Source organism: Physella acuta, unplaced genomic scaffold (assembly GCF_028476545.2).
Source record: "Physella acuta isolate Inbredline_101_S28 unplaced genomic scaffold, ASM2847654v3 ptg001813l, whole genome shotgun sequence".
NCBI lineage: Eukaryota > Metazoa > Mollusca > Gastropoda > Physidae > Physella > Physella acuta.
The window spans coordinates 1-6,113 of record NW_026733323.1 but is presented as its reverse complement, the minus strand read 5'-3'; positions in this window follow the sequence as shown (position 1 = coordinate 6,113).

Genomic DNA, 6,113 nt, shown 5'->3' with positions numbered 1-6,113 from the left:
GTTAGTTACTTTTTTTAAAAATGGATAATCTCAAAATCATGATGACAATGTAAAAATCTTGGCAAATTTGACATCATCGCGGTCAAATATTTGTGACACGCAGAAATCCCCGTCTGATTGTTGGATGGTTCGCATTTCATCCGCCCGTTCGCCAAGGTCGGAGGCCATTTTGTTGAAACAGATAGCTCCGCGAAGCTTTCGGTATTAGCCGCTAAATACTCTAAGATGGACGGTGTTTGAGATTTGCGAGACTCTCTCGCTTCGCCGCAAACATTGAAGAGGAGGAGAAAAAAAATCACAGCCGATGTTTGTGCCGGTAAAATATAGATTTTTCTTTTGGAAATTTGCGTCAGGACAAGGGACGATCATTAGAGTGATCGCCCCTTGCTGTGCCCCATCTTTGAATCGTAGTATTGTGTCGGCAAATCTTTACTTAGATGCTAGCGTGTTTGAGTTTGGATTGGTCGGCAGTTGCGGCATGGTAGAGGGCGTGGGCAGAGTTCATGGGGCTTTAAATAGCCGTTCTCTAAAAAAAAAATAGATCTGATAAATACATTTTAAATAGCTGATAACGAGCAAGCGTAGAGAAATCTGAGAATGAAGCTTTGACTACCTTAGAGTAAAGCATTAGAAGTGGGTAGACTCGAACCTCATACGCTCAGAAACAACAGAATGTTGAGAAAGACTGAAAGAAATAGATGGGATAGGGACTGATTTGGTAGACGCGATTTTCTTTCCTATTAAGAAATTGTGAAACCGGTGTTTCTTTCAGACTTTTTTCTCCAGGGGCACCTGACACTTTCGTCAAGGGGGGGGGTCGCTAGATTAGTTTCCAGGGGTGGGGGGAGTGTGGTGACTCCCCCGAAGAGATACCTGAAAGAAACTAAGTGAAATGTTTGAAGCCTATCGATCAAATATCTATTTGATTTTTACTTTCTTGTATCCACAATATTTAGGAACTACTGTAATCGTACACAAAAATCACATGCAATTTTCAGGTTTTCACCGTTTTACACCTCGGTGTTTCATCATATACGTAGTATAGGGGAATTATTTTAATTGGGCAAGAAATATAAAATCAGATTTATCAAAATCTCGACATTTTACGCGTCATCTATTCGGAAGAACTGAATTTTGCAATCTTGTCTATATGTGTGTGTGGATGTGTCGGTGAACACGATAACTCGAGTACCGTCACAGCTATGTTGATGAAATTTCATATTTAAGTATTATATTAAATTTGTAGTTCAATATTAACTTTTCAGCAATATCCGGTCACCGGGAGTGGAATTTTTCAAAAGCCTATAACTCGAGTACTGTTTCTGATAAGTAGATGAAATTTCACATATAAGTAAAAGACATAATTCTCTTTTGAGTAATTTCCGGTGACAGCAGTTAGGTCCTAGAACAATAACTGGGCTAATAGGGCACAAGACATTGAAGAGTTTTATAAACTTTATTTCACATTATCCGTCTGTTTGTCTGTCTGTAGGTTTGTGGTAAATCTACTAACTCAATTTTGGCCACTTTCCTAATGCACCGATTCCATCTACGCTTTACGGATACACTTGTCTCTCCAAGGTAGCACAAGATGTCTCAATTTTTAATCTAATTAGTCTAATGAGCCACTAAACTTTCCTTTAAATAATGATTAATTCACTAATAAAAAGGGAGGTAACAGGAACAGCGAACACTTGATCTGGTTACAACGGTGAACGGTTGGATGGTTCCACGCATGAGAACGGCTATGGATGGCAAGAAGCGTTTTAATACATGTTTTATTTCTAGTAGAGCACCATCTTATAAATCATCTCTGTTTAACAATGGTTAAGCAGCAGTAGCAGTTATTTGTTTGGTTTGATATATTACATTGAAAAGAAATGAACCTAAAACCAAAATTATCCTAACAGGTCTCCATCGTCTGGTAGTATAATTTTATAAGCAATAGATTTTTAGCCTAATAATATCGACATTTTCTATAGATTCTTAAGATTGTGAAGATGTTTTAATATGATACGTGAAGTTGTTGAATTAGGTCTTAATTATAACAGGTAAATTTACCCATGGCGGTACTAAGGCGATGTTCAGTCAATAATACAAATCTTTAAAATCTGTATTCGTAGAGCCGTGAAACCTGGCTTAAGCCTAGGGCGCCAAAATGTGTCGCGACGCCCCGCTAGTAGATACCCTCGGCGTACATCTGCAGGGGGAGCCTTCCCCGTCACCGTAAGCACAGATGATCTAACGCAACACTGAAACAAACACGCTGTTGAATCCATTGAGCTCTACGCCACACGTGAAGAGGTCCCAATGACCCTGGCCGGGATTAGCCCACCTGTTGTGTCAACACCCTGGGGGTCCCGGCCCGACTCACAACATTGGCACAAACTCGGGATGACCGTCGGTTAAATAGGGCCGGAGACACCTGGGGCCCCCCTGCCCCTACATGGCGGATATAAGGGTGCAGCGTCAAGTCTCTCACCTAGTCGGGCCAAACTTCAATACCAGTAGTGGATGCTGTGATGCGAAATGACATCTTTAGACGGGAGAAGAATTGTTTTCATAAAATCATAAGAATCATAATGAACATTACAATTTAAAACTACTTGAAGTATCCGAATTTTTCAAATAATAATTTAAATTAATTCAACATTAAATTTTTAAAAATCCTTGGTAATTAATTAATACATAATTTAAATTAAGCGCCAGCTAATTACTAAAGGATACAGTGAGTACCATGTTTCTCGCTAATAAGAAGATGGATATTTTACTTGCATGTATTGTTGTAGCGGCTATACAAAAAATTCAACCAATCGTAGCCCAGGACTCAGGAGAGTCGGATTATGACGAGTCCTCATGCGACAACGAACATTTTTACTGTGATTTCGACGACCCTTCCATGTTCTATCGCTGTATAGACGGGGTGTTCCATTCTTTCAAGTGTCCCAGTGGTCTGCATTTCAGGTAGGTTGATGTAGATATTTTTTCTAGATTTTTGTTTTAAAAACGATCCTGGTAAGTTAACATAGAGGTTGTTTTTTTTTTTTAATTTCAAACATATTTCAAACAAGGCTTTAAATTTTGTTTTCCTTAACATTTCTATATTAAAGACTTGGTGACATTAAATCATCGCGGTAGGTTGATGTAGATATTTTTTTCTAGTTTTTTTGTTTTAAAAACGATTCTGGTAAGTTAACATTTGCCTTAACATGTCTATATTAAGGACTTGGTGACATTAAATCATTACGAGATTTAGGCCAATAACCACGGATGATTTTGCCGCGGTTTCTTTTTTTTAAATCCACTGAACATGTATTTTAAAACATCTCAGAGACCTCTCATTTAATATAAAATGTTATTTAACATTTCGTGAAAATTGGAATCAACTCAAGTAAAAAAGATGATTGGGAAAAGAGGGGAGGGGATGTGTTAAATTATCATCTTTGAGGTCGTTATGAATGACACGATCCTACTACAACACTACGTGAAGGTATGTGCTAAATACTTTGAGAATTATACCAACATACAGTGGCGTAGGCAGGGGGGTTAGGGGGGGGGGGGTCATAACCCCCATAGACCCCTCGGTATATATATATAAAGTATGAGGGGGGGGGGGTCCAAACACAAAGTTTGAGGGGGGTGGGGTGCAAATCGAAAGTTTGTCCCCGGGTAAAAATTGGAACTCCCCCCCCCCCCCTTGAGACGATCCTGGCTACGCCACTGCCAACATATTTGGTAGAATGATTGACTGGCAACTCCAAAAAGTATCGTGTTATAAGTCCCGGCTTGAGTTAAGCTTCCCTGAGTCCACTCAGCTCTCACGAGTACTTGACTCGTATCATGGATGGGCGTTGTGCCACGCTATCCTCTATTATACCGGGGTCACAGAAACAAGTGAACTCTACATCATTTGCCACATGGATCGTCATGTTCAAAAGAATAACTGAACAGTTTAGAAAATTTTAAATAACGTAAATTAAAATTTTTGTTTTCATATTTTAATTTATTTATTTCGACTTGAATTTTCAAGTCTCTAGATAATTTAATGCGATACGGATAATTACTATAATGTTTAACCAGAACAAATATTTCAGTTTGATGTAAGAAATTTAAGGTTTACTCAAGTAAAAAGAGCTTAAGCATTAATGTTGTATTGTTTATATTAAAGTTAAACATTTAAAACGCACAGGACTAAATTAAAACTATTTTTTTAAGATCAATTGTTTTCTATTTCAATTTAATGTATAGAAAAAAATAAATCTTTTTAAATGTACTTACCATGATACTAAGATTACCGGAATTAAGCTACACAAAAGTCAAGCTATAAATAATTTTTCGCGACATTGAAAGATTGCGTGCTATGGTGTGAAATCTTGTAGATGAGCTTTAAAGTCGTAATAAGATATTTGGATATACTTTTGTCTCCCTGCCAGAAATGACTAATTGATAGGCCTACTTGAAGCTACTCAACAAAACCATTTTCCTCTGTTCATTTTGCAAACTTTTCCTTTGGTGTCACCCCACTACTACTCTGGGAGATAGCTTTAAACTGTGCAAAATTGTAGTTATGTTTATCTATAATCGGATATTATTATACTAGGAGGTTATGCATAAATGACTTCACGCTTTTTTACGACCCCCCCCCCCCGTCACACATCGTCACAAAAATCAAGATCCCCTAAAATCACGTCACAATTCAGCCTACAACCCCCCCCCCCCCTTCAAAATTGCAATTTAATTTTTCTTAAAATACAATATTTCTCCAACATCTTGTCTGAACTCAACATAGAGCATTTTAATCAATTCCGATTACAATTTATCTAAAAAGTTTTCTAAAACGCGAAATAACGGCCAAAATTCATTTTAATACATTGCTTTTTTATAATGCAAAATTGTGAAGTCGCAGCATCTGAACCCCCCCATCCCCTCATCACGCACCGTCCAGTATTTCTTCCAAACTTTTTTCTCCGGGGGTGCACTTGAAATTTTTGTTGGGGGGGGGGGGGGCGGTAAACTTTCTTCGGGGGGGGGGCGGACACTGTTAAAAGTATATATTTTCTATATAAATTATATAAATTTCATTTCATTCAGGGGGGGGGGGGGGGGTGGTGGTAAATTTTTTTCGGGGGGGGGGGGGGGGGGGTGGGGGGGTGGGGGGGGAGGGGGGGTTCCGCCCACCCCACTCCAGAGGAGATGCCTGGAAGAAACTCTGGCACCGTTACAAAAATACGGACCCCCCCTACGAGTGTGACCCGCATTTATGGACGACCGGATGTAGCATTGTTTTTACTCTTTTGTTAACAAGTTTACGCCGTGATGTTTTATATAAAAACAAAATGCTTAGAATTGCAACTAACATTGTTAGCAAAGTTTATATTGTCCAGTTTAAAAAGATTTTTAATACTAACATATTTAATAGTAAAGAAAAATACATACATTGCAATTGAAAAAAATATGTTTTGATTTAATTTTTCTTTCTTTTCTTTCTTAATTTGTAGTTTTGCTTTCTGTTTTAGAAATTTGAAAAAAAAAAACATGTTTTTATTTTATTTTTCAAATTATTAAAAACAGAAAAATAAAAAACTAGAAATCGAAGAAGAAAAGAAAGACATCCAGATAAATGACGTCACGATTTTTAAGACGATTCTTACCTCTCCTCCGTCACAAAAAGCCAGACCCCCCCCCCCCTAAAATGACGTCACACCTCAGCCTACAACCCCCCCCCCCCCCACCGAACGAAATAGAAATATATATAGAAAATATATACTTATATCAGTGCCCCCCCCCCCCCCCATCCCCCGAAGAAAAAAAGTCTGGAAGAAATAGAAACACTGATTTACAGACAACCGCAAGCTGATAAACGACGTCACGACTTTAAAGAAGATTCTTACCTCTCCCCTCCGTCACAAGAAGTCAGACCCTTCCCCCCCCCCCCTAAAATGACGTCCACACCTCAGCCTACATTACCCCCCCCCCCCTCAGAATTTCAGTTGATTTTTTTTTTAAATACGATATTTTTTCCAAACTCGTATCTTAACTCTCTCAACATAGTGTATTTTAATCAATTCCTATTACAATTTATTAAAACAGTTTTCAAAAATGCGAAAAACGGC